This window comes from Taudactylus pleione, unplaced genomic scaffold (genome assembly GCF_031769625.1).
Source record: "Taudactylus pleione unplaced genomic scaffold, aTauple2 ptg000977l, whole genome shotgun sequence".
NCBI classification, from domain to species: Eukaryota; Metazoa; Chordata; class Amphibia; order Anura; family Myobatrachidae; genus Taudactylus; species Taudactylus pleione.
In genome coordinates, this window is record NW_028285378.1 from 1,061,302 (window position 1) to 1,072,593 (window position 11,292).

Below are 11,292 nucleotides of genomic sequence, written 5' to 3' on the forward strand. Positions count from 1 at the left end.
AAGCGAGTGACATGAGAATTCACTGCAGGCGGAGTTTCCCACTTTTTGCAATGACTTGCAGGAAATGGATTACTAGATGCTAAACCTTTCTGCGGCTGGAACCTCTTACTAGGCGACTGTCAGGCCTCCGCTATATGATCAGTCAGCTGGTCAGATAGAGGAAAAGCAGCCGAAATCACATTTGCCTGCTTAAAATTTGGATACTTGGACCTAGGGGCCGGAGCGTCATCCTCTTTATCAAGAATGGACCGCACTGTCCGCACCAATGCCGGCACATTAATGGAAGATTTTGTCTCCACTTCCCGGGCAGGGGAATCCGAATCAGAGTCCTCAGGCAATGCCCCCTCATCCGAGGACGCATCTGTCTGATAGCTGCACAGTCTGGGATGACATAACAGTGCGTTTTGACGCCTTCTGAGGCTTGTCACTACGCAACATAGTTTGAAAGGCTGAAGATGAGGCCGCCAAACTCTGGACTGAACTGGAGAACACATCCACCCACGGTGGTTGGATCGCCTGCTGCGTCACCGGAGGAGACTGAATATACATAGGGAACCCGTGTATGGATTAACAGTGTAAGGCCCAGGGGGAGACTGCAATAATTGCGGTATACCCGGAGAAGGGGGGATGGCTGTTTGGGGTAGCCCCCTGTGGGGGAGAGCAGTCGGGACCGCCAGACGGTTCGCGATGGAAGCCAGCACCTGAGAAAACACCGCCCAAGGAGGATCCTGTCCCGAAGTTGGGGGGTTAGAGGGACCAGGTAACTGACGGCACCTCATACACAGCCCATCCTGTGACAAATCCTCCATATTCACCCGCGCAGCGCAGCGTCTGCAGGAGAGCAGAGTGGGAGCCGTAGAGCGCTCAACTTACTCATCAGACATGATATATATATATATACACAGATATATATAGCAACACAACAGGGAAGCTCAGTATATACTCTTAGCACACCCACAAGCATGCAGCACACAAGCCCACAAATATGGCACCGTGTAGCACACAACTGTATGTGACCGACCTCACAAATACATTAATTTATATAAGTGAGGTCCAAGAAAAGCCCTTCCCCCACACACCTGTCAGGGCTGTAGGAGAAGGAAAGGGATAGTCATAGACTGACAGTAAGTAGAAATAAAGCACAGACAGTCAGCACTAGCAAAAATCACATACAATGCAGAAACTCAATACTCACTGCACCTTATCACTACAATCAACCGCCCATATTCAGTGTCTGGGAGCGCTATAGTGCTGTTACGCTGTCCTTTAGCAGGGGAGAGGTACACAGGAGGATCGACCGCACAATGCCTGCGAGATCTGCGCTGCCACTGGAGAGAAGATGGCCGCCGGAGACTTCAGAGGAGGAGTGGCCGCAGGAGGAAGCAGTTCAGTATCGCCAGACCTAAGCGGAAAGGCGCGCTGAGCTGAGAGGAGGAGCCGCTAGACAGGGACGGCTGCCTCCCCTGGCTAGCAATTAACCCCAGGGATGCTGGCTCCCGCTGCCGTATAATACCCTGGTGGTCTAGTGGTTCCGCGGGGTATGCCTCCAGAGAGGGGGAGCCCACCGCCACTGCTAGCACCTCCGGTCCGTCCCCATAGACCGGAGGCATGCGACTGCATAGACACGCGGGTCACCGCAAGCAGTGACCCGCGTCTTACCTTATCCCCAGCGCTCCGGCAGCAGTTGTGGAAGAGCCCAGAGCCCGTGCTAGTACTGACTCTGGGGTTCCGCCGCGATCCTGGCGTTGCGGTGCCAGCGGGGTGTAGGAGCGGCAGCTTGGACGTCCAATGGACAGTCTGATGCTGCCGCTCTGAAGAGTCAATAAAAAATTTAATGAAAAAGCTCTAAAAAGAAGCTATGGGGCTGCTAAGCAGCCCCCCTGCGCTAAGGTGACACGACTCCGGCCGGGCACCAACTAAAACTGAGGTGCCTGTGGTCAGGGCAGGGTATAGAGGAGGATGGACCCAGTGCATCCTGGGGTCAGCAAAAGCTTTAACTGCGTGCTGCCCATGGATCCAGATCCAGCTATACCCCAAGGTTAACCCTGTGGACCACCTATGGACCCTGAAGTAGAAAGAGAATAGTAAACATTGTCTTTACGAGTAGAACTGCAGGTCCCAGCAAGCCTCCCCCGCATGCTGGTACTTGGAGAACCACAAGTACCAGCATGCGAGGCATTTAGGGCCCGCTGGTACCTGTAGTTCACCTGTAAAGAAATGTTTAATACACACACTGTAACAGTATAGTTTTAATACATACATACACACTCACACATACTCACCTACATTACCTGGACTGGTCCCCTTCTCCCTGTAGGCATTCGTAAAATAAAAAAGGAGAAAACCCAATCCACGAAACAGGTACCAACCGCGATTTTTGATATTTCCCGAATGAAGTGCTTAGACGTGGCTTTTCCCTTTGTAGGGCCGTGTCGAAGCGTTCACTGGCTGAGAGAGGTCAGTCTCCACCTCTCTCAGCCAATGAACGGCTCCCACCATTGAAGTTAATGGTGAGAGCCACAGGGTTATTAAGGTGTCTATTTACTAAGCAGTGTTAGGAGACAGAGTGAAAAGTGATAAGAAAGTGATAAGGTGCTAGCCAATCAGCTCCCAACTGTCATTTTTCAAACACAGCCTGTGAGATGGCAGTTAGGAGCTGATTGGCTGGCACCTTATCACTTTTCACTCTTGACTTTTCACTTCTCCTAACACTGCTTAGTAATAGACCCAATGGTTTGCTTACAACTTCAATGGTTCCCGATCGGTACATGTGCAGGATCTGATTGACATGCTGCGGCAGTTTGGGGGCAGCGATGGCCAGTGTTCCAGGAAACGGGGGCGTCGGCCCTGTTTTCTGGGCGTGCCAAGGCCAGTGTATACATGTTCCGCAGCAGCAGCAAATCACACAAGCCGCCAGGAAGCGTCTATTTACACAAGACGCCTCCTGAGGCATTATCATATGATCGCACAGCTACTGCGTACAAAGGCCCTGATTCAGAGCCGGACATCAAAATCTGCTTGTGCTATATATTCACATTGTTGTGCGAATAAGACGCATTTGAAGGTAAAAAGACACACGAAAAGACGCTCAGCACTACCGAGTCATGCCACGGCATGGCGCGACTAGAAGGGCGGTTTAACGTGCCAGGAGGCTAGATATATGTGGACCCCTCTGTATACATATTATTTAGTTGTTTACTGTGTGTGTAGTCTGTTTAGCATTATTATTTAGTTGTTTACTATGTGTGCAGTCTGTTTAGCATTCAATGTTTCAGTTATTTATTAACTTTCATACACACCTTCAGTTTATTATATACTCACATACAGTAACATCCTATGCAAAGTAATGTCCTATATGCAGCACCTCTGTCGCACTGACTGGTGCTGCCCCCTATTGTTACATAAGTTCACAACAAGGCAACAATAAAAATAATGAAACAAAGCCACTTCTTCCAGTGTGACAGCCACACAGGACGGAGAGACGTTGTGGTGTTAATAACTGCCACACTGGGATAAAATTAATTCTGAGCAAATCTGCAGACACATTTACTATTCCAGTAGTGGGCACAGAGCACAGGGATGTTACTTCATTATTTACATGCAAAGAAAGCACACATGAGTCCAAAGGCAGCACTGAAATAAACATGCTGGCAGCAGTGCTGGATTACAAATCCACCATACCAGGTGGGCACAACGAGCCCTTTGTTCTGTCAGTATAGAGTATAGACAAAGTGATGGGACCACCTCGATGCCGCCTCTCTAGTTGGAAATCATTTAGAAAGGGTCTATAGCATCCCCCTATCCCTGGGGTGTGACAAAGGTCAGCCAGGGCCATTGCTGTCAATGGCCAAAATTCAGCCTCTTGATGCTGGAAACAAAGGAATGACATACCTGGGATTAGGGGCAGCTTCATTCCCAGCCTATTGCAACACACAAGCAATGTTCACACATCATTTCCACCCAATAAACCAACCCTGGCTACACACACACACAAAGACCATCAGATGATAGGAAGCCCTGATATAACTGCTCGCTGCTGCACAGAAAACACTGAATTTGCTCCACATAACACACATTGTAGGGGTGCTTTTCCTGAATCAACTGGACAGCCAATATTTTAGCCAGTTGTAAAAAATATGCAACCATGACCAGAACTAAGGGAAGACGGTTGCTAACTTATGTAATTATTCATATCTAGAGCAAGACCCACCTTGGCAAAACTAGTACCCTGAAAACAAACTTTCTCATACACTAATATGATCACTTCTGTTTGTATGACTATGAATACATTGGTATTACAGGTTGAGTCTCCCATATCCAAAATGCTTGGGACCAGGGGTATTTTGGATAACGGAATATTCCGTATTTTGGAATATTTGCACATCATAATGAAATATCTTGGGAATGGGACCCAAATATACACACAGAATACATTTATATGTTATATACACCTTATACACAAGCCTGCAGGTAATTTTATACAATAATTTCAATAATTTTGTGGCTCAAGCAAAGTTTGTGTACAGAAATTAAATTCAATTATGTTTCATGTACACCTTATATACACAGCCTGAAGGTAATGTTATACAATATTTTTAATAATTTGTGCCTTAAACAAAGTTTGTGTACATTGAACCATCAAAAATCAAAGGTTTCATTATCTCAGTCATGCCAAAATTATTCCGTATTTCGGAATATTCCGTATTTCGGAATATTTGGATATGGGAAACTCAACCTGTATATTGTCGTTACTCTGCGTTAAAGATGCATTCCCAGCCACAGTTAAGCACATATAGAATGTAAAAATACAAATCAATGCACCAAATAAGAACACATATCTGCATGTTTACCTGCGTCTGACTTCAGTTGCGCAGAAGTTTTTTACTGAAATATTTATTTAATTTAGTTTTTACTGTCCAATTCAGTGTGTCTGAAACATGTCATGTCAATGGGGGCATAATTCGTGAATACCTGAAGTTTTCTGTATATGTTTGGTTTGAAGAAGTAACAACTTCCTCTTTTATTGGTGGCGCAAGTTTTTAAACCACTGATTGAATACATCTTTAACACATGTAAACACATATACATCTATTAAATGTATACTTAATTGCATTTACTGGTTTTTTTTTTTAAACTGCAATTAAAAAAAACGTTCATTTCCTAATTTGCATTTAGGTGCAACATTTGTCATTAATAAGCAATTTGTTTTCATCTGTCTAGTGCAAGTTAGCTAACTAATGCAAGTATCTGATTTGTCTCTCTGGTTGAGCGTAAATTCTGCATCTAAACGCGTTTTAGTAAATAAGACCCTGCATTTTCAACCATCTTTACACGAGGTCATTTTATTTCAACATATAGTGGAAAATTCTGCTGGCAAACAAAGATGTAATTACAGCCAATGTACCAACACAGAAACAACAAAGGGCAAACCCAGATTCACTTCATTACATCTCTGCCAGGCTCCAGCCATTCACCATTCAGGTTTTAGTGGCACTAGAATAACGCAGTCTACAACAAGGAAATGTGAACACGATTTTCACACAGATTTCTACTTTGCATTTCACCATAATATTAATTCTAAGTATATAGACAACCTGCAAATGCTACACACAGTATATAAAACATGTTCCATCCTGGAAAACGCTACAAATCATAGAGCCCACAGTGGTTGCACAATACTAGAAATTGTCATGCAACACTTTTAATTCAGCTTTTACATTTTCTTGGCCAAAGATATGAGCACCTGTAATCTCCTCTGTCCTACCCTATGTGATTATCATGTGTGCTGTAACCCCTCAACTGCAAAACTGACGTTCTTTCATATATACATTCAAATAGTGAATTTCCCCAACTGCAATGTCTGCTGTGTGAAGTCCCTGTAGAATTAGTCATTCCTGATGGCTTTGATCCCACAAAGGAGTATATTGCAGAGCAATCCATTGTTTCCTTCCCACCAAACAGCTTCCATTTGTACCCAGTATAGTATAATTCCGAAATAGGAGTCAAGAAACAAACCAGTATTTGACCAGCACTGTCCTCTGCCAGCCTGACAAGGAAGGGTTAATAAACCCAGAGCACTCTTCCATTTGTCTCCTGGCTCTCAATAAGGGTTCACATAGTTGGCAGAGTGCCCTGAAAATCAAAGATCCATATTTGTTTAGGGTGTAAGCAGTAGCAAAGGTCACAGGGTCCCTCATATTATCTTGGTGTCAGTGAGCCAATTAACTCCATCAATACCATAGCACAGCCTGTGCTGCCCAAACTCTCCCAGTGCTGTCTTCCAGGATTAATAGTTCAGTTGATACTTACAGACAAACGCTGCTGACACTGAGCCCGATTCTGGATTATTGTGTGTGACAACAAATTAATTTTATTGACTGCTCCACAGCCAGGAGAGCACGCACAGAAACACTGGGAGCTAAGAGCTGGAACATAGCTGGCCTTTGAAGTGGGTTACCCAGATAGAGACTGAGTGACCTTGGCCTAAATACACTGTTAAACTGATTGTAAACTATTTAGAACAATTACATTAATCCCTTTTGGCCCCATTTGAAATATGCACACAAGATATAAACTGCAATAACTTTTCTCAGAATTTCAACAAACTTTTTCTGCTACATTTCAGGTTTAGATGATTTTATTTGTGTTCCAGCCTGGAAAGAGGTTCACACGAGGCGCAGAAAGGGTCTGTTCTGCTTTTTTGTCCAGTCTCCTAACCATTTTTCCTTTTTTGATGTTCAGAGAGACGTGATGTGAAGGTTAATCATGCAAACCCCCAACCAAAAGACATCAATTACCATGTGAAAAAAAATAATTAAACTCACTGCTTGAATCCTCCACTCCAGCAACCTACCTACATAGCAATCACTCCAAAGACACCTACCTACTAACAAAACTATCAGAGACTCCGCAGATCTACATGGTTGCTTAAACGAAGGTAATTATCTACAAATCTGACTATTACAGACATCTCCAGGGACACCCAAATGACAATTCACCCATGATCGATCATCACAGAGGAACCTACCTACTGACCTGATCATCAATTGTCACAGGCACCTTTCAATCTGACTACAAGCTATGACAAGCTATATTTCCCCATCACCCAGTCAGTAATCAAATACTCCCATGAACACCTACCTACAACATTGATTTTTATCAGACTACAAAAAGGACCTACATAGATTCTAAAAAAGTCCAAAAGATACCATGACCAAGTGAACATGAACACCTACAGGGGTGATTTTCAGGGATCATCATAGCTTACACAGATTCGAACCAGTTAACAAACGTTTCTGGATTTATAGATAATTATTTATGTAGTAATATCTATCCTTATCCACCACATAGAACATACAACATTACTTTAGTCATTAACCCTTTCTTTGGGTCCTGAAACTTACATTAGTACACGTTTAATTCCCAGATTTATAAAGAGAAAAGATCAATGTTTATTGGAGAGTGACAATAGTAATGCATCTCATCAATGTACTGCAATAAATTGCATGTCTTATGGACCCTGTATTGCTATTTGTGACCCAAAACATTGTACAATGCAGCAAGTGAAAGATTCATTACACTTCAAAAGTGGTATAAGGATGCTCGGAATGGTAAGGAAATGAGGATGATACATTTGACTGGTTGTGAAAGCATTAAGATAGGCAGGCTAGATGTGGCATGAGTGACCACAGAGGAGTTGGCAATTTCATGGGCAGAGGAGCTATAAGCGCATTATCTTGGAGACATTAAAGATAAAGTGGCGATGGGGACACAGTACTGGTCCGGTCTTAGGCAATGGTTGCACTGTACTAGTCCAGTCTTAGGTGATGGGGCACAGTACTGGTCCGGTCTTAGGCAATGGTGGCACTGTACTAGTCCAGTCTTAGGTGATGTGGGCACAGTACTGGTCAGGTCTTAGATGATGGGGGAACAGTACTTGTTCACTTTTAGATGATAAAGCACAGTACTGGGTCACTATAAGATAATAGGACACAGTACTGGTCCACTATTAGGTGATAGGGCACAATACTGGTCCAGTCTAAAATAATGGAGCATGATACTAGTCCAGTATTATGCTATGGGGTACAGTACTTGTGCAGTATTAGATGATACTAGGGTACAGTACTGGTTCAGTATTAGGTGATGATGGAGCATAGTACTGGTACAGTATTAGGTGATGAGGAAACAGTAGAGGTCCACTATTAGGTGATGCAGGCACAGTAACGGTCTCTTCTTGGGGGATGGAGCTATAGTATTGATCTGGTCTACGGTGATAAGGATACAGTAATGGCCCATCTTGGTGGATGTGGTACAGTACTGGTCTGGTACAGTCTTAGATGATGGGGGCACAGTACTTCAAAGGTCTTAGGTATTAGATGTACATTATTGCACAGTCTTAGATAGTGGAGAGGAACAGTACTATGCTGGTCTTAGGTTGTAGGAGTATTTGTCTGATTTTAAGTACTGGTTGGACCAGTACTATTCCCCCAACACTTAAGATCGGACAAGTACTGTCTGTTCCGGTCTCACTAAAAGAACATAGGTGAGAGATGAGTTCTGCAAAAAGGCAGGTGAGGATGCATTAGAGATTAAACACACACACATATTCTATTCAGTATATTGCAACTCCTAGTACACATACACAAAGACCCCTCATGTTACTTACTGTGCGCCAGGGTCGGGGGGCTGCACAAGGCATCAGTCTGGGGGTCCCGATAAGTCCACAGGGAGCGTAGGGAGCAGAGTCCGCTCAGCATGGAGCTCTCACCACTGTAATGACTGGAGGAGGAGGAGGCGGCTCCAACTGGTGATGTCACATAATATATGCAGCACGGGGCAGTGCCAGAGACAGGGGCTTCTTGCTGGGCAGTCGCTCCGGGCCGGGCCCGCGCTGTGTTGTTATGCGGGGGGTACTGTACAGCGTGTGCAGGGTGCGGTCTCCGGGCTTGGCGAAAGTGCACCCGGTGTGGATGAGCTGCAGTCTGGGAGAACCCAGGATCTGTCTGCAGCTTCTCTGCAAACTCATGTTCTACACTTTAGCTGCTCTGCAGTTATTCTGAATGTTCTGCAACATATATGTTCTTCAGTCTGAATGTTCTGCAACGTATATGTTCTTCAGTCTGAATGTTCTGCAACTTGAATATTCTGTAGTCTAAATGCTGAATGGTCTGCTACTGTACGTGGATGCTTGCACTGTAAATGCTGAATGTTCTGCTACGTGAATGCTTTGTAGTTTCAATTGTGAACATTCTGAATGGTCTGTAGTTTGAATGTTCTGCAACCAAGTGCTCTGCTCTCTAATGCTGAATCATGTTCTATGTATGAATACGTATCATCAGTGTTCTGCAGTATATGTGCAATTTTATTCTGGGATGCATTCAGCAAAGGCTGAATGCTCAGCAAAGTGAATTTCCATAACATGAATGCTCTGCAGTCTAAATAGAATTCTGAAGTTCACCTGCTGACATTAAACGTTCTGGATTGCAAATGTTTTACAATTTGAATATACAGGATTACAATTGCGAAAAGTTCTGCAGCATGAATGTGCTACTTCGTGTAATAACTTAAGCTGCATATACACGTAAAGATTTTCTGTCCAACCATCCAACTAGTTGATTGGTTGGAATGAAAATCTGATAACGTATAGGAGTAAATGATGATCAGCAATTTGCTCCTAGATGCCAGAAAACAGATGAAAATGATCGTCAGACAAGTTTGTTAAATGTTTGATCTAAACAATTTGTTCAAACAACAGTTTTTGTCCATTTTCCGACGTTTGGGAGCAAATTGCTGATTGTCATTTGCTTTCATACCTTACCAGGTTTTCATCTCAACCAATCAACTAGTTGGATGGTTGGACAGAAAATATTTACGTGTGTATCAAGCTTAAGGTCTCCGTTTGTATGTAAGCAGCTTCCATTAACTCCCAGAATTGTGCTGATTTAAATAAAATGGAAAAGAAAGCACTCATTGTAAATTAAAATGTGTAATTAAAAATGTGTATAGAAGCAACTTGCAAAAAATAATAAATCACTTGATCAGTCACCGGAAATAAATATATATAATTTGTTTATAGAGCTTTTTAGGATATTTGTATCAGAACCTGCCCAAAATTGGTAGCAAGGAAAAATATTCAAATCCATGAAGCCCATTTATCAAATTTAATATTTGCGATCAACCCATTTTCGGGGGTTAACTGCAAATATAAAATTTCCCTCAGAGGGATTGCAGCAGATATCTCCTATACATGCTGCAATCCCTTCATTCACTCCGGCAGCCGCACCCTCCATAGGTTTCTGGGGAATGTGATGCCAACTTCCGAAAAGCAAAGCTTTCCTGAGATTGGCTGACACCATCTGAAGATCATGGCAACCCATTGTAGCCTATGGGCTGCACATTGCAGATTCAGCTGGCAGAGGGTTCCCTTGGATCCCTTACGGGCGCTGTGCATGTGTGGTCAGCGGGACTGCACAGGCGCAGCAGTCCTGGCAGCACATCTTTTCGGAGCCCCTGTCCCTGCAGGTGCTCTATAATACATCCCACCGCTGTAATCACATTCTGCAATGCTACCATGGCCACTAATATTGCACCCAGATTGCTTTGCAAATGCGAATATAATAAATGGGCCCCCTATCTTACAACCCTGCAGCTATTAGGGTTATGAGTACCCTGCTGTTGTTCTGGGCTACACTGCACCAGGCCAGTATTGTGTCGCCTGGCTGCACACTTTCAGGTGGACCCGGGGAGATTGCTGAGCCGGTAGCCGGACACCTGCCTTCTGACATCTCCGGGACCAGTGATAATCGGAATGGCTCTACCCAAATGAGCTTACAATCTAAGAGGTGTAGGTAGCAAGTTATACATAAGATAATGGAATAACAATTGCAGCTGGTGGGGAAAGTGGTGTAGACATGAGTCTAGTCATCTGCTGACAACCATACTGTAATGTTCATTCATTTATATTAACCAATATCACCTTACTCTTCTGCAGAAGGCTGTCACTCTTGTGCTGCATGAGTATCCTTATGGTTATCCACCAGCTGGGAGTTCAGTGGCGTAACTAGGGTATTTGGAGCCCAGGGCAAGTTAAAAAACGGAGCCCTCCCCAAGTAGCTGAAAAAGTGGGCATGGTCACATGCCACAAGGCGCATGGCGTCTGGAAAATGGGTGCGTGGCAACATGACACCACCGTTTCTCGTCACTCTGGAAACATTCCTTTTCATTCCATATGCACCTTAATGCCCCCAGTAGTAGTGCAACTCTTGCAATGCCCCCTTTTGCAATGTAGCAGTG

At 44.0% G+C, this 11,292-nt stretch overlaps 1 protein-coding gene across 1 annotated transcript in view; it reads right to left on the minus strand.

Moving 5' to 3' along the window:
• SEMA5B (semaphorin 5B) overlaps positions 1 to 8,793 on the minus strand; it is a 583,078-nt gene extending 574,285 nt beyond the window's left edge. The window contains exon 1 of the mRNA XM_088460747.1: positions 8,666 to 8,793. The gene's annotated coding sequence lies outside the window, so the exon portion shown is untranslated. The remainder of the gene's footprint in view (positions 1 to 8,665) is intronic.
• Between the last annotated feature and the right edge of the window lie 2,499 nt (positions 8,794 to 11,292).